Source organism: Pelophylax lessonae (assembly GCF_965119305.1).
Source record: "Pelophylax lessonae genome assembly, chromosome: 4".
NCBI lineage: Eukaryota > Metazoa > Chordata > Amphibia > Anura > Ranidae > Pelophylax > Pelophylax lessonae.
The window spans coordinates 592,825,636-592,850,468 of NC_138771.1; positions in this window are offsets into that span (position 1 = coordinate 592,825,636).

The following is a 24,833-nucleotide window of genomic DNA, read 5'->3' on the forward strand; positions in this document are numbered from 1 at the left end:
CATATTTTCTATTCCGCTATTTAATCAAAAACCTTTGGGGATCAGTTAAATTGGGGGATAGTCTGTGTTGGTACGTGTGAGAGAGATCCACCTTTCCAAGTTGTTGGGGTTCATCTCATACTTCTGAAGGTTTGAGGGTGCTGCCTGTTCCATACCCCCCCTACTCCTCATCTAGCCTTTTAGGGGTACAAACAATAGTAATTGGGGCCTAGTGTGGTTGTGTACGTGTGATATACATACACTTTTTTTGGATCATATTTTCTATTCCGCTATTTAATCAAAAACCTTTGGGGATCAGTTAAATTGGGGGATAGTCTGTGTTGGTACGTGTGAGAGAGATCCACCTTTCCAAGTTGTTGGGGTTCATCTCATACTTCTGAAGGTTTGAGGGTGCTGCCTGTTCCATACTCCCCCTACTCCTCATCTAGCCTTTTAGGGGTACAAACAATAGTAATTGGGGCCCAGTGTGGTTGTGTACGTGTGATATACATACACTTTTTTTGGATCATATTTTCTATTCCGCTATTTAATCAAAAACCTTTGGGGATCAGTTAAATTGGGGGATAGTCTGTGTTGGTACGTGTGAGAGAGATCCACCTTTCCAAGTTGTTGGGGTTCATCTCATACTTCTGAAGGTTTGAGGGTGCTGCCTGTTCCATACTCCCCCTACTCCTCATCTAGCCTTTTAGGGGTACAAACAATAGTAATTGGGGCCCAGTGTGGTTGTGTACGTGTGATATACATACACTTTTTTTGGATCATATTTTCTATTCCGCTATTTAATCAAAAACCTTTGGGGATCAGTTAAATTGGGGGATAGTCTGTGTTGGTACGTGTGAGAGAGATCCACCTTTCCAAGTTGTTGGGGTTCATCTCATACTTCTGAAGGTTTGAGGGTGCTGCCTGTTCCATACCCCCCCTACTCCTCATCTAGCCTTTTAGGGGTACAAACAATAGTAATTGGGGCCTAGTGTGGTTGTGTACGTGTGATATACATACACTTTTTTTGGATCATATTTTCTATTCCGCTATTTAATCAAAAACCTTTGGGGATCAGTTAAATTGGGGGATAGTCTGTGTTGGTACGTGTGAGAGAGATCCACCTTTCCAAGTTGTTGGGGTTCATCTCATACTTCTGAAGGTTTGAGGGTGCTGCCTGTTCCATACCCCCCCTACTCCTCATCTAGCCTTTTAGGGGTACAAACAATAGTAATTGGGGCCTAGTGTGGTTGTGTACGTGTGATATACATACACTTTTTTTGGATCATATTTTCTATTCCGCTATTTAATCAAAAACCTTTGGGGATCAGTTAAATTGGGGGATAGTCTGTGTTGGTACGTGTGAGAGAGATCCACCTTTCCAAGTTGTTGGGGTTCATCTCATACTTCTGAAGGTTTGAGGGTGCTGCCTGTTCCATACTCCCCCTACTCCTCATCTAGCCTTTTAGGGGTACAAACAATAGTAATTGGGGCCCAGTGTGGTTGTGTACGTGTGATATACATACACTTTTTTTGGATCATATTTTCTATTCCGCTATTTAATCAAAAACCTTTGGGGATCAGTTAAATTGGGGGATAGTCTGTGTTGGTACGTGTGAGAGAGATCCACCTTTCCAAGTTGTTGGGGTTCATCTCATACTTCTGAAGGTTTGAGGGTGCTGCCTGTTCCATACCCCCCCTACTCCTCATCTAGCCTTTTAGGGGTACAAACAATAGTAATTGGGGCCTAGTGTGGTTGTGTACGTGTGATATACATACACTTTTTTTGGATCATATTTTCTATTCCGCTATTTAATCAAAAACCTTTGGGGATCAGTTAAATTGGGGGATAGTCTGTGTTGGTACGTGTGAGAGAGATCCACCTTTCCAAGTTGTTGGGGTTCATCTCATACTTCTGAAGGTTTGAGGGTGCTGCCTGTTCCATACCCCCCCTACTCCTCATCTAGCCTTTTAGGGGTACAAACAATAGTAATTGGGGCCTAGTGTGGTTGTGTACGTGTGATATACATACACTTTTTTTGGATCATATTTTCTATTCCGCTATTTAATCAAAAACCTTTGGGGATCAGTTAAATTGGGGGATAGTCTGTGTTGGTACGTGTGAGAGAGATCCACCTTTCCAAGTTGTTGGGGTTCATCTCATACTTCTGAAGGTTTGAGGGTGCTGCCTGTTCCATACTCCCCCTACTCCTCATCTAGCCTTTTAGGGGTACAAACAATAGTAATTGGGGCCCAGTGTGGTTGTGTACGTGTGATATACATACACTTTTTTTGGATCATATTTTCTATTCCGCTATTTAATTTAACTGGGCCTCCATGCGAGACCTGTGTGCCTTGTTGCGCTGTTTTGAGTACTCCACCAACATGGCCAGTGGCAATGACGCCGTTCTCAGCTTAACTATCCCACTTCTATGCCTCCTTGAAAAAACAATTCGGGCGATGATGGAAGAGGATGTGGCACAGGATGAGGAGGAGGAGGAGGATGAAGAGGTAACATTTCCAAGGCTTTCAGGGCAGTCATTCGCAAGGGGCTCCGAGGGTGGGTTCCTGCACACGCAAACGCCAGGGATGCAATTGTCCAGCAGGGGCACAGTTCTGGAGGATGAGGAGGATGAGGAGGAGGAGGAGCTGGAGGAGGAGATGGAACCATGTTCACAGCAGGGTGGCACCCAGGCCAGCTCATGGCCATCACTGGTGCGTGGCTGGGGGGATACAGAGGACACGGACGATACACCTCCCACAGAGGACAGCCTTTCGTTGCCTCTGGGCAGCCTGGCACACATGAGCGATTACATGCTGCAGTGTCTCCACAACGACCGCCGAGTTGCCCACATTCTAACTTGTGCTGATTACTGGGTGGCCACGCTGCTGGATCCCCGTTACAAGGACAACGTACCGTCCTTAATTCACTCACTGGAGCGCGATCGCAAGATGCGCGAGTACAAGCGCACGCTGGTAGACGCCATGCTGCTGGCATTCCCATCTGACAGCGGGGCCACAGTGGAAGCACAAGGCAGAGGAGGAGGAGGAGGAGGTCGCCAACGCAACCAGGGCACCGCCAGCACCTCAGAAGGCAGGGTTAGCATGGCCGAAATGTGGAAAAGCTTTGTCAGCACGCCACAACAAACAGCAGCACCAGCAGCTCAGATGGAACGTCTTAGCAGGAGGCAGCATTTTACCAACATGGTGGAGCAGTATGTGTGCACACGCCTACATGTAGTGAATGACGGGTCTGCCCCCTTCAACTTCTGGGTCTCCAAATTGGGCACATGGCCTGAGCTTGCCCTTTACGCCTTGGAGGTGCTGGCGTGCCCTGCAGCCAGTGTATTATCTGAACGGGTATTTAGCACGGCTGGGGGCGTTATAACAGACAAGCGCAGCCGCCTGTCCAGAGACAATGTGGACAAGCTCACGTTCATTAAAATGAACCAGGCATGGATCCCACGGGACTTTTCCGTACCTTATGCAGAATAGCAATGGATACCGACCTTACCCACCCATTGTTCCATTTTTGCTCTTTCTCACTCTTTTGGGGTGTACCCTCATTTAAAATTTTTGAAAAGAAGCAGTGTTGGCTACCTCGTCCTCCTCCTCAGGGCCAGATTAATGTAGGGGCTATTGGAGCTGCAGCTCCAGGCCCCTACCTTTTATATAGGCCCCGGGTTGGCCATATTCACTGTTACCGCTCTTCTGTCACTTGTAAACACAGAAGTCTGGCTTCTATGCTCGCTTCCCCAGGCAGCACCCTCAGAACCTCCCCACACAGCGTGAAGGCCGGACAAGGAGGGACAGTTGGCGATGCATGGATGTGTTTATGGGCTTCAGAGACAGCATCCCATGTTGAATTAGGCATGCATGGCTGCACCCTTCCTCCTCTGGGTGCATGGCAAGGCACGGCCCTTAAGGCCCTTCAAAATCCTCAGCACCAAGCCCATGATGCTGTTAATCCGGCCCTGGTCCTCCTCCACCGCCGCTTCCACCTACACCGCCCATAGGTGTGCGCAGCCTATTGCATTAAGGTGTGCACCCCAAAGTTGAAATACACATGCATGTGTTTGCCAGCAGGGAGAGTAATGTATCGGGGCCATGTACCTGTAGGCAAGGAGAAATAGAGCAGAGCAGGTCCCAGGGAGATCTTTCCCATCTCCTCACTGGCAATGCTATGTGCCCTAGGTGATTAGGGTGTGCCCAGGCACACCCAGCACACCCTGTGCGCACGCCTATGTCACCGCCACATCCACCACCACCTCAACCTCCCTCCTACTCCATATGGGCCTCGTCCTTCAGAGATGAAGAAGAACATTGTTTTATTTTTCTGTTTTTTTTTGTTGTTTTAAGTTATTTCCCTATCCACATTTGTTTGCAGAGCACTTGCCATGCTCTTAATTACGTTTTGCTGCCATTTGCAGCACTCTAGCCCTTTCCTTTGGTGTTTTAGAGCCATTTTAGTGCCTTAAAGTTCGGGTCCCCATTGACTTCAATGGGGTTCGGTGTCCGGGAAAAGTTCGGTAAAAGTCCGGGACACGGACCCGGACTTTTTTTTAAAGTTCGGCCGAACCCGTCGAACACGGACATCTAGGTGTCCGCTCAACCCTAATCACCAGTGAACATCTACGCAAAGGACAGTGGAAAGTTAGTGCAAAGAGCTGTCTTTTCTGAAATACAGCTCTACAAAAAAACATTAGCTCACAATAACATGATTTCTGTGAGCAATTCAATCTATTTATGGTTAGGATGGCGTGTCTGTACTTTTTGGGAAGTTGTCTATGGACAAATATTTGTTCCTGTTTATTTGACATTTAAGGCCATGTGCAAACTACAGTAATGCATGGCAAGGGGGGAAGCCTGGAGATGGATGCACAGCAGTAGGCGGAAGGCTGGACATGACTGGGTTTGCAGGGAAGGTTGCTACCCAGTGGGGGTTAAGTTTTTTAAGTAAGAATTAAAGTAGGTGATTGGTTTTTGGGAAGGTGGGGCAGGGTGGGGCAAGGTGGGGTTAGCAGGGGCTAGTTTAGGGTGGGACCAGGGGTCCGGTCAGTTGGAGACCAGACAGCAATAGGAGAACTTCTCCCGCCCGCCCGCCCTTTATAATTTCAGGTTGTGCGTTTAAAATAAACAAAAAAAAAAAAAAGAAGAAAAAATTTTACTTGTCGTTAGTGCCTAAAAAAAAAAAAAACAATTAAAAAAAATAAATAAATAAAAAAAAATAAAAAAAAATATTTTTTACAATATTTATGTAAATTTTGACTTCCTACATTTATAGCGTGAAGTATGCTGTATGCATAATGAGAGTATCAGTTTGTTGTTTCGGATTAGGCTGTTTGAATGTGCTTTTAGTTGGGGCACGGTTCGTGTGTTTTCTTTGTCATGGCAGTGGCTGGGGTTTTAGGGTCTTGGAGGGCTGTGACTACTTGGAAAGGGAATATGGAGGGGTAGGGCCCATCTTAGGTATGGGTGGACCTACCCCTGGCAACGTCACTAGGCTGTATCAAGGTATCCCAATGGTTCATAGTCCTTGAGCTGGTGCAGTGGCGGCTGAGGGCCTGGAGGTCTATTGGGGTCAGGGATACAGCCAGGGGGAAGTCAAGTTGCCTTCCAAGATCCTAAATGGTCATTCGCTTTTGAACTTTCGGTATTGGATTGTTTTTTGTTGAATAATGGTAATTCTTTGCTAACTAGTGTTTTACTAGTTAGTTGTAATAAAGTTGGCTGCTATGGCCTTTTAAAACCCAAAAACGGTAGTAGTGTCCTTTTTTCTTTAGATAAGTAAGAGGGGGGTATGTTGGTGAGTTTGGGTTGTATTGGGCAAAAAGCAGCCGCAGCATCGGCAATACCACAGTCAGGTGTCAGATCACTGCAGTCACGTCAGTAGAATATGTAATTGGTTATGTTCTAGTAAATGCTTTACAATTCAAGGAGGTCCGGTCACTAAAATTTTCTTTGGACTGAGGTCTGAATCTCAAGTCTGTGCTATGAAAGATTGTACGCGTCTACTTTCCTTTTTTGGGGGAAAGCCACGCTCTCTGGCACTTTTGTTACTGTTTCCTCAACACACTCTGGTAATACTTTGTAAATGTAAATGTCCCCATTAGTGTTCCCCCTTACATCAGGTGCCTGTACCAGAGTAATTTATTACATTGGGATCCCCCATCAGACTACCCCATCAGGTGTCCCCATCAGAGTGCCCCCTTAAGTAATGTGTTTCCCTTGCCACCTTACATCAGGTATTCATGTCAGAATGCCCATTTACATCAGGTTTCTGCATCAGAAGGCCCCCTTACATCTGATGTCTCACATCAGTGTGCCCCCTTACATCATTTGTCCTCATCAGAGTGCCCCATTATATAAGGTTGCCCCATCACAGTGCCCCCTTACATAGTGTCCTCATTAGAGTGCCCCCTTACATTAGGTGTCACAATCAGAGTGCCTCCTTACATTAGGTGTCCCCATCACATTACGTGTGCCCTTTGCATCAATTGTCCCCGTCAGAGGGCCCCCTTACCTCTGATGTCCCTATCAGTGTGCCCCTTAACATAAAATGTGCCCATCAGCCCCTTAACATAAAATAAGGGCCATGCTGATAAGCACATTTAATGTTAAGGGGCACTCTGATGGGCACAACATAAAATGTGCCCATCAGAGTGAACCTTAACATAAAATGTGCCCATCAGAGTGAACCTTAACATAAAATGTGCCCATCAGTGTTTCCCTGTAATTACCAATGAAGTACACATCCCACATACCTTGAGAGCAGGCAGGGAGCAGGAGTCGGTAGAGGTAGCCAGCTGCAGGGGGCGGAAGCTGCTCAGGGAATCTTGATGAAGGGGGCGGGGCCCACATATGACATCACACAATACCTCACAGCCGGCAGGGAGTGAGAGCTGGGAGCTGCAAGATAGTGGACAGCAGGGGGCGGGAGGTGCAGGTGATGTCACGCCATACCTCGCAGCCCGGTGTTCTGCCGAATATTCCAACTTGCCAAGAACTCCAACCACGTCACTTCCAGTGACTCTACACCAGGAATAATGGTGGAGATTTCCACCACTTGGTGTTTTCACAGAACAGGCGGTAGCGTATACACTCTGGTACACACTATAATGAATGTGCATTTTTAGTCTGCCTGCTAATAACCAACAACATGGCCACCTATAAAGCGGTGACAATTAGCAGCCAGATTAACAACGTCCACTCATTATAGCATGAACTTGAGTGTATAGGCTGCCGGTGGTCTGGGAAAACACCAAGTGGTCAAAATCTCCAATTTTTCCTGGTGTAGAGTCACCGAAAGTGAAGTGGTTTAAGTTCTCGGCAAGTTGGAGTTTTTGGCAGAACCCCGGCAGGGAGTACGAGCTGAGAGCTGCGGGATAGTCAGCAGCAGGGGGTGGGGTGCACATGCGCCGTCATTGGTTGCTGGGAGTCCCGGCAACCAATGACCTCTGAGCGGCGGAGATGAGCCACTTTACACTAGCGGCCTGATGGTACGGACAGGAGCGTCCCTCGGTCCGTGTTTTGACCGCAGGCCGCCATTTAATGATGGCTGCTCAACATGATTTTCATACTTTGCAGCACTGATACCTACACGACCTTTTCAGATATAACTGATCAGCTGCAATGGGCAAACAGAAGATTTCTAACAATCACATGTCAATAGTTCAGTCTTGATGTGGGATGAAGTCACCTTCTTACAGTGACAGCTCATTTCTTGAACCCGGTACACTTTGTCTTCATACAACTTACTTCCACTTTATCTTGTGAGTACAACAGGAAGGTATCGCCATCATACTTTTATGAATCACTGGATAATTGCGATGGTTATTGACCATCACAAGCCTAGCCTGGGATAAATTATAGAGAGCATTCATCTTCCACAGAACCAGGACCCGTGGCATTGGAATGAGAGCTGTAAACGTATAGAAAACCTTTTTTTAATTATACTTATATTGACTATTGGTCATTATATTATTTTTGATGTTTATATTATATGCAGTTTCATATGGTTTTTTGTTGCATTTGATTTTTATGTTTATATAATATTGGGTTATCATATATATTGGATCTATCCAATTATTTTCATGTCTTTAGCGCTGCACTTTCTATGGTTTTATTGGTTATTATACCCTTGCTGTAAAAGTTAATGCAATTCATTATTTGTATATTCTTTATTTGGAAAACTCTGAATAAAATCTTTGAATCAAAAAAACTTTTTTTTCTAAATAAAATCCGGTCAGTTCTTAAAAAATAAAAATAAAAAAATACACACCTTTCTCAGCAGTTAAAGAATATATTATACATTTTTCTAGATGATGACTTATTAAAGCGTGGTACTTACCTTACTCCATGGTCCTACAGCCTTCCTCTCTGCCACGTCATGTCATGACAACTGGTCCCTAGAAGCTCCCGTTCTTGCCACTTTCCAATTGGTCTTGTTACCTCCTTCCCTCCAATCCATTTCATTACATACCACTGCTGCATTGTACAGTATGACATAGGAGGACTTACTATAGTGTAAGGTAAGTACTAAATAATTTCCTAGAAAAATAGGCAGTTTATACAGTACTTCATAAGCTGAGATGGGGAGACACAAATATACAGTATTTTATTTATTTATTTATTTATTTATTTTTTTAACCACTTGACCTGCGGAAGGTTTTACCCCCTTCATGACCAGGACATTTTTTGCTATTCAGCACTGCACTACTTTAATTTGTAATTGTGCACTCATACAACAGTGTATGTAAAGCCCCGTACACACACACAGATCGTCGTCATACAAATGTTCGTCTTTTCTCCCCGGGATGTCGGTGTCTGTTGAAAAGTGCAAAGACAGCACAAGGACAGCACAAGAATTTTGTCCGCAGACTTCAGCTTACTGCAGAAGTGATGTCATGTAATGGTTAACTTTCCCTGTGTTTTTTATTTTCTGAGCATGCCCAGTCTTGCAAATCTGCGGTCTGTCGGCTGATTTCTGTACTGACAGGCGAACAATCGTCCGTTCTGGTGTCTGCAGACAAAAATTTTCATGTTTGCAAGAAAGACTCTTGTCCGCGGATTGTGTGCAGACAGCTGTCGGAGGCACCATACTAACACGCGTACAATCGGCCGATCTTTCGTCCGCCGACGTTTGTATGACGACGATCTGTGTGTGTGTACGGGGCTTTAATTCAATTTATATCATTTTTTTTGCACAAATAGAGCTTTCTTTTGGTGGCATTTGATCACTGACATCAATAGTGACACTAGTACACTGTTCAGATATACCGTATTTATCGGCGTATAACACGCGCCGGCGTATAACACGCACCCCAATATTTGGAGAGAAATTTCAGGAAAAAAAGCTTAAATTTTAAATAAACAGCTTTGAACTCAGAACATTTTTTTTTTTTTAAATCAAAGGATATCTCACCAGTGCCCATGAATGCAGCCTCATCAGCAGTCCAACAATGCATCCTCATCAGCAGTGTCCATGTATGCAGCCCACCAGCAGTGTCCATGTATGCAGCCTCATCAGCAGTGTCCATAATGCAGCCCACCAGCAGTGTCAATAATGCAGGCCACCAGCAGTGTCCATAATGCAGGCCACCAGCAGTGTCCATGTATGCAGCCCACCAGCAGTGTCCATGCAGCCTCGCAAGCGCAATGTCCAAATATGCAGCCTCGCAAGCGCCATTGGAACTGACCATATTTGTTTTAAAAAAGGCCGGGAAGGTGCGCCGAGAGCAGAAGGGGCGGGCCGGGCCGAGGAGAAGGAAGGACTAGCTGTCTGTCATAAGAGCAGAAGGGGGCGGGCCGGGCCGAGGAGAAGGGAGAACGAGCGAGCGCAGTCATCGGAAGTCCCACCTCCTCTGCCGCGACGTGTGACGTCTGTCATAGGCGGGACTTCCATTGACTGCGCTCGCTCGTTCTCCCTTCTCCTCGGCCCGGCCCGGCCCCTTCTGCTCTTATGACAGTTCGTCCTTCCTTCTCCTCGGCCCGGCCCGCCCCTTCTGCTCTCGGCAATTCTTCCTGGCTGTTTTTTTTTTTAAGATTGGCGTATAACACGCACTGCTGCTTTTTCCTCCATTTTTAGGAGGAAAAAGTGTGTGTTATACGCCGATAAATACGGTAATTCTGTTTTTTTTTTTTTTTATTACCGTACATAAACAAAAAAAGACCAAAGATTTTGAAAAAGAACCCTGATATTTTCTACATTCTGTTATAAAACATATCCAATAAAAAAAAAATCAAAAAAATCATCAAATTGCTTCATAAATTTATAAAAATGTGTTCTGCTACATGTGTTTGGTAAAAAAAAAAGAAAAAGAAAATCCCAATAAGTATACTGTATATGAATTGGTTTGTTTGAAAGGTACAGTGTCTACAAACAATGGGGTATATATACTGGAATTTAGGCAGCTATGATGCTATATTAATAATGGTGGTGTTCAACGACTTATAGCGACTGTGAAAGTGTGGTGGGCAATCTGGCACTAACAGACTCTTGCTGGGAGGGACACTAACTGACACTGACATCAATAGTGACACTAGTACATTCAAATATAATACTGTACACTGTATTAATGACACTGGCTGGGAAGGGGTTAACATTAAAGGGCAATCAATGGGTTAACTGTGTGCCTAACAAGTTTAATGTTTGTAATATATGCTGCTTTTACTAACAGATCTGGCTGTTTTCTGCCCCTGCTTTGCAGGGAGAAGAAACAGCCAGATTGCTGATCTGTGTACAAGGCCCTGTGTGATTGCGTACTGTGATTGGCTACAGCCGATCAGTAGGTCTCAGTCATAAATCATTGGCCGGGACCTTCTAACAAAATCCTGCTGTAGCCAGTGACAGCATGGGTTAGCAGGGCGCCTCTGACCCCGAAAAGGCTGGATGACATATACAGTATACGTGATCCAGCCTCCTCGTGCCAATAAATGTACTGTGGGCAGGCGGGAACTGATTCTTATATAAGTTTGCATTAGAGGTATTTCCCTTCCATTTTTGGGAGGCAGCCTTTTCTAAAGCTGGATACACACTATACAATTGGCTTTGGATTTTTTTCCTTTAGACTTACCAAAACCATATACAGCTGCAAGAAAAAGTATGTGAACCCTTTGGAATGATATGGATTTCTGCACAAATTGGTCATAAAATGTGATCTGATCATCATCTAAGGCTCCATGTACACGGGACGTTGTTAAAAGTCCCTTTGAATGCTGGAATTTTTAGGACGTTTGAAACGTCCGTTCAGTCGCGTTTGTACCCGCGTTTAGCGGGCGTTTAGCAGCGTTTGCGGGCGTTTGCGTTTAGAAGCGTTCCTAGAGGTCAAAAAAATTATTCCCCTTTAAAATGGAAAAACGCGAACGCTAAACGCGGGTCATCGCGTTCAGACGCGTTCGGACGCGTTTAGACGCGTTCGGACGCGTTTGTGCGTTTGAAACGCCGGGAAACACACGTTCGAACGCAAATAATTGCGTTCTAAAAACAGTCCCTGAACGCAACTGCCTGCAAATGACTGTAAACGACCTGGTGTACATGGACAGATAAGATAAAATGTAGATGGGTTCAGGGGCTTCTGAAAAAAACGCCCAACTGCTCCTAAACGGCCATTTCCAGCGTCCCGTGTACATGGAGCCTAAGTCACAACAATAGACAATCACAGTCTGCTTAAACTAATACCACACAAATAATGAAATGTTGCCATGTTTTTATTGAACACACCATGTAAACATTCACAGTGCAGGTGGAAAAAGTATGTGAACCCTTGGATTTAATAACTGGTTGAACCTCCTTTGGCAGCAATAACTTCAACCAAACATTTCCTGTAGTTGCAGATCAGACGTGCACAACGGTCAGGAGTAATTCTTGACCATTCCTCTTTACAGAACTGTTTCAGTTCAGCAATATTCTTGGGATGTCTGGTGTGAATCGCTTTCTTGAGGTCATGCCACAGCACCTCAATCGGGTTGAGGTCAGGACTCTGACTGGGCCACTTCAGAAGGCGTATTTTCTTCTGTTTAAGCCATTCTGTTGTTGACTTACTTCTATGCTTTGGGTCATTGTCCTGTTGCAACAACCATCTTCTGTTGAGCTTCAGCTGGTAGACAGATGGCCTTAAGTTCTCCTGCAAAATGTCTTGATAAACTTGGAAATTAATTTTTCCTTCGATGATAGCAATCCGTCCAGGCCCTGACGCAGCAAAGCAGCCCCAAACCATGATATCCCCACCACCATACTTCACAGTTGGGATGAGGTTTTGATGTTGGTGTGCTGTGCCTCTTTTTCGCCACACATAGTGTTGTGTGTTTCTTCCAAACAACTCAACTTTGGTTTCATCTATCCACAGAATATTTTGCCAGTACTGCTGTGGAACATCCAGGTGCTCTTGTGCAAACTGTAAACGTGCAGCAATGTTTTGTTTGGACAGCAGTGGCTTCCTCTGTGGTATCCTCCCATAAAAATCCATTCTTGTTTAGTGTTTTACATATTGTAGATTCGCTAACAGGGATGTTAGCATTTGCCAGTGACTTTTGTAAGTCTTTAGCTGACACTCTAGGATTCTTCTTTACCTCATTGAGCAGTCTGCGCTGTGCTCTTGCAGTCATCTTTACAGGACGGCCACTCCTAGGGGGAGTAGCAGCAGTGCTGAACTTTCTACATTTATACACAATTTGTCTTACCATGGACTGATGAACAGCATGGCTTTTGGAGATACTTTTATAACCCTTTCCAGCTTTATGCAAGTCAACAATCCTTAATCGTAGGTCTTCTGAGAGCTCTTTTGTGCGAGGCTTCATTCACATCAGGCAATGCTTCTTGTGAAAAGCAAACCCAGAACTGGTGTGTGTGTTTTATAGGCCAGGGCAGCTGTAACCAACACCTCCAATCTCATCTCATTGATTGGACTCCAGTTGGCTGACATCTCACTCCAATTAGCTCTTGGAGATCTCATTAGTCTAGGGCAGTGATGGCGAACCTTGGCACCCCAGATGTTTTGGAATTACAATTGCCATGATGCTCATGCATTCTGCAGTATAGTTGAGCATTATGGGAAATGTAGTTCCAAAACATCTGGGGTGCCAAGGTTCGCCATCACTGGCCTAGGGGTTCACATACTTTTTCCACCTGCACTGTGAATGTTTACATGGTGTGTACAATAAAAACATGCCAACATTTCATTCTTTATGTGTTATTAGTTTAAGCAGACTGTGATTATTGTTGTGACTTGATGATCAGATCACATTTTATGACCAATTTGTGCAGAAATCCATATCATTCCAAAGGGTTCACATACTTTTTCTTGCAGCTATAATATGAGGTCAGACCTAAACACTTTCAATCTGTATGCAATCAGGCAGGCCCTTGCACTACATAGTTGAAGGTAAAGCCTCGTACACACGCACCGATTGTTGGCCGTGAATTTTCGGCCAACGTCCGATCGGCCGATTGTCGGTTGTTAGTATGATGCTTCCGACAACCGACTGCGACTTTTCGGCCGAACAAAATCTGGCGTGCATGCTATAAAATTTTTGTTGGCCGTCAACAGAACGGCCGATTGTTCGTCAGTCAGTACAGATTTCGGCAGACAAAAATCAGATGAGCAAGACTGGGCATGCTCAGAGAAGAAAAAACACACAGAAAGTAAACCAGAACATGACATCACTTCTGCAGTTGGTTGTTGTTGGCCGACAAAATTCGTGTGCAGTCTAGAGCACATTTCAACCAACACAACAACACTCGGTGCATGTGTACGAGGCTTAAATCTAAAGGAAATCTAACAACAAAAGTTGTATAGTGTGTATCCAGCTTTAGGGAGGAAATGGTGAGGGAAAATCTGCAACATGAAAACAGACGGCAATAAAAAGGTGAAATATGTTCTAACATTTAAAAAAAAAAATAAGATTTACTTTTGTTTGCGTTTTTGAAATTTCCCCTCATTTCCTTCACCAATGAAAAACTGAAAAAAAGTTTTGGATATATATACACTTGTATATTGAAAAGATGTTTTTAATTTTTTTTTAATTTTTAATTTTTTTAAATGCCCGTTTATACCAGAATGTGACGTGGGAAACCTGCGTTCTGTGCGCATTTCCTGCACACATTCCAAACACACTTGGTTTGGGCACCGGATCGCACGGTTGCAGTGTGTTTTTAAAAAAAGTACACGCCCTACTTTTGGACCATGTTCCTGTGCAGTTCCTAGTGTGAAGTGGCACTAAATCTGTAGATTTAATTAAAATAATGGTGATCCTGCTATGAAGGTCCTTTTTCAGACACTTCCCATTATGGGGTGAAAACTGCCTTTTTGGTAAGTTCAGCTGTTGCCAACATCAGGAAGCCAGCCCCGAGCATTGATGGGCAGCCAACACCAGAACACATAGACATGAAGTGACTGTAAAGAGGCTATATGATGTCAGCAACACCGAGATGCAAAAAGGGATGAGGAAGGGTGAAATCTGTATTTTACAATTAGAAAAACATGGCCGTTGGTTTTTTTATACATAGCACTTTAGCAAATAAAGTATTCAGATAGGCTTTAAAGCCCAACTTCAAATAAAAAAAAAAGAAAATAATGTAAAGAAAAAAAGAATTGAAAAATGAAAAAGAAAAAAAAGAATCGAGTTAAGATTAAATTTAAAAAAAGCAGCTCTGGCTGCATTACTCACCCTATTGCTGGCTCTTTGCCCAGAAGTAGTTCATTTTTCACACTAAATGTTGCTGCTTTTCCACTTAAAGCAGAACTAAACTCTCTCAGTCATCATCAACTATTTTAATCGAAATATGTAACTTTTCACATCTCTTCAGTTACTTCCTGGTTTCTGGCCTCAGTCCAAATGATGTCATACATCCCAGGAGTCTTCATGAGCTTTTTTTTCTTTCATCTGGAGGAGGGGCATTCTCAGCTAAGCACCCCCCCACCCCCCCCCCCGCCTGCGCGCCAGAGCTAAGGGCAGATGGATTCCAGGAAGTAAATGCTACATGGATCATCTGCCCTTACTTAAGATGGGCACGGGTGTTTTTCAAAGTGGTTTCTGAGCATAATAATACAAAATAAAGCATTAGAAATGTAAAGGCAAAATCAAGGCAGCTAAAATAGAACATGAGAGACATATAGCGGAAGAAAGTAAAAAAAACCCTAAGGAATTCTTTAAGTATAAAAATAGTAGGAAAGCGAGGCCAGAACACATTGGTCCCATAAAAGACAATAAGGGAATCTGGCCACAGAGGACAGAAAGAAGGTGAAAGTGTTAAGTAATTTCTTCTCTTCAGTCTTCACAAAAGAATCGGGGGGCTACACAAACCCAGCTTGTAATGCAAAACTAAATAATACACCTCAGGAAGTCAGAGAACTGGCTCCAGGGGAGAGTCCAGAGGGTGGTGATTAATGGGGAGTACTCGGATTGGGCGGGTGTGGAAAGTGGGGTCCCCCAGGGTTCTGTCCTGGGACCAATCCTGTTTAATTTATTCATAAATGATCTAGAGGAGGGGATATCTAGCACAATCTTGGTATTTGCGGATGATACTAAACTAAGCATGTCAATATCTTCTATGCAGGATGTGGAAACCTTACAAGCGGACCTGAACAAAATAACGGGGTGGGCAACTACATGGCAGATGAGGTTTAATGTTGAAAAATGTAAAGTAATGCACTTGGGCGTCAGAAACACGAAAGCAAGCTACTCACTAGGGGGGGGGGAACCTCTGGGTGAGTCTAGGATGGAAAAAGACCTGGGGGTACTGGTAGACAACAGGCTTGGCAGTAGCATGCAATGCCAAGCCGCTGCAAGCAAAGCCAAGCAAAGCCAAGAGAATACTGGGATGCATAAAAAAGGGGATTTACTCCAGAAATAAAGAGATTATTCTTCCACTCTACAAGACTCTGGTCCAGCCGCATCTGGAGTATGCTGTCCAGTTCTGGGCACCGGTCCTCAGGAAGGATGTGCTGGAACTGGAGAGAGTCCAGAGAAGGGCAACAAAAATAATTAGGAGAATGGAGGACATCAGCTATGAGGAAAGACTACAAGCACTGAACTTATTCTCTCTGGAGAAGAGACGATTGAGGGGGGATATGATATCAATGTACAAATACTGTACTGGTGAGGTCCCTAGCATAAGGAACAAACTTTTTAGAGAAAGGGAATACAATAAGACACATGGCCACTCACTAAAACTAGAGGAAAGGCGGTTTAACCTTAAAATACGTAAGAGGTTCTTCACTGTCAGAGCAGTAAGGATGTGGAATTCTCTTCCACAAGCAGTCTTATCAGCAGGGAGCATCGATAGTTTCAAAAAACTATTAGATGGGCACCTTAAAGACCACAACATACAGGGGTATACAATGTACGGTTAACAGCAATCATACACACATCATAGGTTGAACTGGATGGACTGATCTCTTTTTTCAACCTCACCAACTATGTAACTATGTAATGGAGACATAGATGGAAGAGTGAGTTTGCTGTGAATATTAAAAATAATTTCAATAGTGTTTTTGGTTTGTGGTGCTCATTAGAGTTAAAGTGATAATAAACGCACACTGTTTAATTTACATTGTCCCTTCTATTTCTGTATATGGATGATGGCAATGTAATTTTTTTTTATAAAAAGAAATAATCTATATAAAAAAAAAAAGTATATTTTTCCTAATCAATATGCAGCTGTCACATGACCCAGATCTTTCCCAGCTGATCTGCAGGGAAACATAGGCAGAGGAGGGGAGGAGCTTCTAGTTCTCTGCTGCTGGTGGTCACATGTTCAAAAAATAAAAAATAAAAACCAAATATCAGCCTTTGGGATACAGAGTGAAAAAAATAAATAATATCAATACGCTGTTTTAAATTGTCATGAAAATATACATATTTAAAATCAAATCTTTATTATTTTTTGGCAATAACATGGTGTGGGCAGATTTCTGCCAGTCGTAGGCTGTGTCACTCCCCTCCAGCCTATGTCTTAGAATAAGAGGGAGGTAAAGCCTCCATCAATCAAGATGCAAAATTTTGCCCCCATTGTGTTTAGCTGGTTAGTGGGCATGGAGGAGGAGGGAGGGAGTGGGCTGTCATATACCACTGTGTATACGCCCACATGTGACTCTATAGTCACATGGGCTGCTCAGATGTAAAAGGAAGGAATGCTCAGCATAGGAACTCACTACAAACTGAGCATGTGCACTAGCTGCAACCACAGCTCTGAAAAATCCCCAACAGCATTGGGGACATGGACAGGAGGGGGAGATAGGGAGCAGAAGGATCAACCAGGTTTTTTGCAGAATACAGAAAAGGAATCTCAATGGATGAGTATGAACAGCATGTAATACACCATTAATTGATAGTTTTTTTTATGATGAGGGTTTAGTGACAAATTAAGTTCTGCTTTAACTCACGCTCGGGGTAGATGGGCAGAGCCTGCAGCGGTGTTCCTTACCTTCTCCTGGCGATCCAGCGATGATCTCCCATTGCTGTGATCGCCGCCGAGATCCCCGCCACTCGTCTGTCACTCTGATGACTTCCTGGTTCCGTTCCCTGCAGCAGCAATGGTGCATGGGGGCGGAACTGGGAGGGAAATTCAAAAGTTGCACCAACACAAACACATAAAAAGGAGGTGATACAATGTAATCTGAAATTATATATAATACATTTATAATATATATATATATTTATATACATATGTATGTATATATATATATATATATATATATATATATATATATATATTATATATATATATATATTATAAATTTATTATATATAATTTCAGATTACATTGTATCACCTCCTTTTTATATATATATATATATATATATATATTATATATTATATTATATAATAAAATTATATTATTGATTAGATTATAATTCATGCGTTTGTGTTTCAAATTTATCACATCTGGGATGTCTACTAGAGTCTTGTTTTGGTCAGGTTTAAGTCAGTACAGTAATTACTAAGAATTGTAGGCCTATAATACATAACTAGAGTTGAGCGGACACCTGGATGTCCGTGTTCGGCGGGTTTGGCCGAACTTGAAAAAAAAGTCTGGGTCCGTGTCCCGGACTTTTTTCGAACTTTACCCGGACACCGAACCCCATTGAAGTCAATGGGGACCCGAACTTTCAGGCACTAAAATGGCTCTAAAAAACAAATGGAAAAGGCTAGAGTGCTGCAAATGGCAGCAAAATATAGTTAAGAGCATGGCAAGTGCTCTTAAAAAAAAATCCCCTTTAAATTTGTAATTTTTAAATAGCAGATTAGAACAGCACTTTGTAGCAAAATATAGCTGAACGCTGCACACAACAGACTGATAAAAATATATTTTTTTCTCCCTCCTCCTCCTCCTCCTCAGTGGGCTCAAGTGAGGGCAAAAAGATCGTTCACTGCACCACCCCCCACACAGGAAAATCGATGTAGATCGCTAATGGACAATTGTTCTGTCCTGTGTCTCATATCTGACCCTGCCTAATCTCTCCAGCCTGTCCCTAAAATGCTCAAATATCCGGACACGGACCCGAAAACTTTACTGTATGTTCGGGTTTAAAATCCGTGTTCGGTAATTTTATTTCCTGCTTTGTATGTAATGGTGCGCTTTTAATGGCGGGCTTTCAACAGCCAATCAACAAGCGTTTAACTGGTGTGCGCCATCACAGCCATGCCTACTAATGTATTAGTAGCTGTGATTGGCCAGCTGAAGCATGTGACACAGGTCTTTATAAGCTCGAGAGACACAGCACGGTGCGTCAGTCTGCTGTAGTGTAGGGAGAGAGCACACAGAACGGTGCTGGCTGCTGCTGATTAGGGACAGACAGGGTAAAACAACATTGTGCTGAAAAGAATGCAGGGACAGGTCGGAGTGTAGGCAGGGAAAGATATTTGAGCATTTTAGATTTTAGGGACAGGCTGGAGAGATTAGGCATGGAGAGATTAGGAGACACAGGACAGAACAATCGTCCGTTAGTGATCTACATCGATTTTGCTGTGTGGGGGGTGGTGCAGTGAATGATCTTTTTGCCCTCACTTGAGCCCACTGAGGAGGAGGAGGGAGAAAAAAATATATTTTTATCAGTCTGTTGTGTGCAGCGTTCAGCTATATTTTACTACAGAGTGCAGTTCTAATCTGCTATTTAAAATTTACAAATTTAAAGGGGAATTTTTTTTTAAGAGCACTTGCCATGCTCTTAACTACATTTTGCTGCCATTTGCAGCACTCTAGCCTTTTCCATTTGTTCTTTAGAGCCATTTTAGTGCCTGAAAGTTCGGGTCCCCATTGACTTCAATGGGGTTTGGTGTCCGGGTAAACTTCGAAAAAAGTCTGGGACACGGACCCGGACTTTTTTTTCAAGTTCGGCCGAACCCGCCGAACACGGACATCCAGGTGTCCGCTCAACTCTATTCAGGACCCAACCACTGCCAGGGGAGTAGGAAGGCTCTTGAGAAAGGTATGTGTTAGAATTGGACCTTAAAAATAGTATATTCTTGTGTTTAATTTGGAGTTGTTCCAGTCGTTTGCGTCTTCTTTTTTTTTTTGCTTTTTAGGCTTTGTGCAGATGGGTGTCAATATCAAGAGTTTAGCGTGCAACTCAACAGCTCATTAAACATGAAAAGCTTCAATGGTAATCCATGACACAGAACACTGTTCAAGTAATGCCTTGCCAGGCAGCATTCAGTTATATGGAACATGCACACACAGACACTTGGAATAACCATCCTACTCCCGTCATTTAAACCAATTGGAGGACAAGTGTTTATTAGATATTTTTAAGTGTTTAAGAATTTTAAGAGTTTCAAAGTCATTTTAGAAGTAGTATTTAAAGAGTTTAGCCTCTGTCCTCCTTGTGAGTAATACAGTATATAATATATAAAATTAAAGTTCAACCACCACTTCCTGCTATCTCTCCCATTAGTATTATACAGGATTTATATACTGTAGCACCAACAGTTTTCACAGCGCTTTACAATGTAGTTCAATACAGTAGGAGTAGGAGGGCCCTGCTCATGGAGCTTACAATCTAAATCTCCCATGAATACCTATTGCCAAAATTGAATTATGTAGCAGGGATAATGCTTTTCTTTCATAGGCCTGATAGTAGAAGGAGATTAGTCCTTCCACAATCAATCATTTTTTAAGTTTTATTGTATTTTTTCCCACTCTACAGCAAACCTGAGCTGAGAAAAATGAATCCTGGTTGTCATGTTGTACCAGTGGCTTCAGGATCCACCAGATGGAGGATACAGGTAGATATTCTTTAGATCATAACCTTGAATGTACTATATTCTCCAAAAGCTGTATATGTGATGTTTTATTGTTCTATTTATACCACTAAGTAAGGCTTTAGGGGAAAAAAATAATTCAAGTATTGCAGGTGTTTGTGTTGCATCTGTAACTTTTATCTTTGGTTCTTTTTTTCTCATCTTTCTGATACCATCATATTTCGTAAAGATTTGCAGAGGTCTTATACCCCCCCTCCCTTAATGAATCAGACCTAGAGCTGGCCAATCAGCAGGGAGCACGAGTTTTGCTAAATTCAATCAACAGGGGTGTGTCAGACCTTGGAGGAGAGACTACTGCTTCCACACCAAGATCCTACTCTGCTTGTTTTGATGCTCCTGGAATCTATTTAGCTATTTTAAAATGAGGATTCGGTTCTAACTTAAAGCTGGACTCCAGTACAGCGAAAAGCTCTCCCTTGCAATGGAGCTACATCTGCACTGCAAGAGTTACCTTTTATTTATATCTAGGGGGGAGAGTAGAGCAGTTTTACTCACCTGAACCTCTGCTCCTGAAGCTCCTCTTGAGCTCGAGAGGTCCTGCTGCCTTTTCTCCCCCCCCCCAACACGTTGGTAGTCTAAGGTCCCCTGACAGAAACAAGATGGCTGAAAGGCCCATATTCCTGCATTAGACATGAGGACACTGAGGGACAGTCCACTGCCAAAGCATAGGGGAGCACTGTCTGCCAGGGCAGTGGAGGATCAGGTAAGTAAAAGTGCTTTTCCTGTCCCCTAGACAGAAACAAGCAGTAACCCTTTGTAGTATGGTCTTTACACTAGCCTTGTGCTATACATTCATATCCTTTCTGGCTACTACTAAGTGATACTTTGTACTTCTTATACTCTGATATAAAATACTTACATCTTTCTACTCAGTGCTGCGTTATGAAACATGCTCAGACATCACGTACCACAAAGTGTCCTCGCCTGGCTCCCCATCTCATTGCCGTGGACTTATGTTCCTTCAGCTCCCGAGTCAGACAATTAGCGCCCCCACCATTCGGCTATGTTGCTTTCACCAGTGAAATATGGCTCCATGTAAATATGGTTTCCCCACTTGGGTCATACAATTGTTGAAAATCCATACTTGCTTATTTATCCCCAACATCTATTGGTTTGGACATTACATACAATTCTTTTATTACTTTGACAGGTTTACCTGTATATACTCCTGATGAGTGGGCTACAGACCCATGAAACGCGTCGAGTTTTCTACTATCTTGTTCCCTCCATGATATATGATATTTTATATCAATATTGCTGTTTAAATCTTGCCATGCCATATTTTGTACTCCATCTGTTGGTCAATGCATATCTTTGCTTACATGTTTTTTACTCATTAAAATCTATTTTTATGCATTAGCGACTCATGCATCCATTTCAATCAAAGTCCCATCTGGGCCATTTTTCTCTTTTTTGTAGTATGGTCACAGCTACAATGCAAGGGAGGACTTTTTATTTTCTGGCTTTAATATAGCCAGTAAAGAGTGTCATTCCAACTTTTTGCAACATCACATTAGCATTAGTAATGAGTATTGGAAAATATCCGTGCAACCGGGCTAAAACACTTGAGAAGAGGAAGGAAAATGTTAACCATGAGGGAAGGGAATAGAAGAACAGCATGTGTTATTCCTTCTTCCTTTTCAGTAAGAAGAGGGAAGGAAGGTTCTAAGTCACATGAGAAGCTGTGACAACTCATCAATGACAAAATCATTTTGAAAGGGCATACCTGGTCTCTGCCTATCGCTCCATCGCTGGTGGGACACTGCAAACCATCACTTGCAAGAGACAGCCTACTCATCCAGGCAGCCAGGGAGCAACGCATGGAACCGGCTGTCTACAGTATTTACTCTACTCACCTTAGTGATCCTGTTACTGGCAAGTCACCAATGACAGGATCACTAGTGTGACAGACAGTGCCTGGACAAGGTCTTTTGGCACCCAAGTCAGGGATGCCAAAGTGCACAACTTTCCCACCACAAAATCTCTTTTAATGTTGTTTTATTTTATTTATACATAATAGTTATTTATGACTAAAAGCTATAATAGTAGCCTTCATTTATAACAGAATGCAAAGTAGAACCTAATGCAGCCATTCTCAACTAGGGTTTCTCCAGAGGTGGCTTGGGGTTCCTTGAGCTGTGGCTGATTGACCTTCCATTTGATGGTGCTTGCTTCCATGGGCATTGCCATTTGGTAAAGCCAGCAGCATGACAGCAATTCTCATTTTACCTGTCTGTAAGGGTGGCATTCTTTCCACTACTGTAGGGTGGCATTCTTCCCACTGACCACCAATGTAAGAGACATTTTCTCATTGACCCCTAAATACATTGGTTTTAGCAAGGGTTCTCCAAGACCTAAAAAAACAATCTTCTGGGTTCCTCTGTGGTTAAAAGGTTGAGAATGGCTGACTTAAAGCAGAGCTCCGGTCTCCTAAGCAATTTTTTTTAACAAAAGCACCCCCGTGAATGTTAGTATCCATACTATATAATTTGCATATTGTCTTCATTTTCATTGTCAATTATAAATTTGTAATTTCTTGATCCCGGCAGGCAGACAGGCAGCGGCCATCAAAAATGAGGGCATCTGAAGTCCGCTCCTTTGTATTTCCAGGATTCTGTGCAGCTGGCTACCCAGCATGCACCTCCCGATCTCGCACCTGCGCAGTAATGACACTGTCCGGCGCACTTTGTTGATTATAGGTTGCCATATCAATGGCGACGTCAGCAGAAGCACCTATCAATCAACAGAAGAGAACCCAGAAGGGCAAGTGCAGTCAGGAAGGCTTCCCTTGGACTCCTGGGATAGGTGACGCAGCTGACGCTGATATCCCAGGAGTCCAAGGGAATTGCTTAGTAATGAAATTTCCTAGGCAGCCGGCATTGGAAGTGCCTCCTAAATACATAAAAAAAAGGTATTAAGAAATAATTAAAAATAAATAAATAAAATATCCGTTAAGCACTGTACTGGGGATGGGCATTGTGATCTGAGGAACATGTCAAAATGGGTGGAACTCTGCTTGAAGGTATCAAACTGATAGCTCAGTCCTGCAGATTCTACTTGGTGAATGTGGCTCTTCCTGTGTAGCCCCCAGTGCTCAGTGACAACCAGGTTTTATGCTCCGTTTACAGAATGGACATTTGTCATATTAAGGTTACATTCACACCTGAGCAGAGTGATTTTCAGGCTTTTTTTGGGGGGGAGTTTTGCAAGCAGATACAGGTGTTTTAGATGTATTACAAGCGTTTTACATGCATATTCAAGCTTCAGGTGTTTTTATTTTAGACAATAGAAAGCACTAGGGAGAGGAGATGAAGGGTGGAGGGCTGCTGCTGGCTGGAAAATATGCAACATAACACTTGTAAAACATTTATGTTGTGCGTTTTTAAGGCATTTCCATTGAGGTCTTTGACCGGCATTTTGCTACCGGAGGAAGAAGATATCAATGGAGGGAGAAGACATCACCGGAGGGAGAAGATATTACCGGAGGGAGAAGATATTACCGGAGGGAGAAGATATTATCGGAGGGAGAAGAACCGGAGGGAGAAGATATTACCGTAGGGAGAAGATATTACCGGAGGGAGAAGAACCGGAGGGAGAAGATATTACCGGAGGGAGAAGAACCGGAGGGAGAAGATATTACCGGAGGGTGAAGATATTACTGGAGGGAGAAGATATTACCGGAGGGAGAAGATATTACCGGAGGGAGAAGAACCGGAGGGAGAAGATATTACCGGAGGGAGAAGATATTACCGGAGGGAGAAGAACCGGAGGGAGAAGATATTACCGGAGGGAGAAGATATTACCAGAGGGAGAAGAACCGGAGGGAGAAGATATTACCGGAGGGAGAAGATATTACCGGAGGGAGAAGAACCGGAGGGAGAAGATATTACCGGAGGGAGAAGAACCGGAGGGAGAAGATATTACCGGAGGGAGAAGATATTACCGGAGGGAGAAGAACCGGAGGGAGAAGATATTACCGGAGGGAGAAGAACCGGAGGGAGAAGATATTACCGGAGGGAGAAGATATTACTGGAGGGAGAAGATATTACCAGAAGGAGAAGATATTACCAGAGGGAGAAGAACCAGAGGGAGAAGATATTACCGGAGGGAGAAGAACCGGAGGGAGAAGATATTACCGGAGGGAGAAGATATTACTGGAGGGAGAAGAACCGGAGGGAGAAGATATTATCGGAGGGAGAAGATATTACTGGAGGGAGAAGAACCGGAGGGAGAAGATATTACCGGAGGGAGAAGAACTGGAGGGAGAAGACATCACCGGAGAAAGAAGACATGTTGGAGCTATGACAGGGGGACATTCTTCATTTTTAATAAAGGATTTTGTCAAAAACCTGTGTACTGTTTTGATATCTTTTTGACACTTTTTTCTGTGAATGAGTAGGGGTACCCCAATACTCATTTACATGTAGGGGGTGGGATCTGGGGGCCCCCTTGTCCAGATTCCAATGAGCCCCCTGCCCCCAGACCCCCACAACCTCCCCCCCCAAGGGTTGTCGAGAAAAGGCCCTTGTCCAAACAACATGGGGACACAGTGCTTTGTGGTGGTGGTGGGGGGGGTGAAGAGCCCTCCTGCC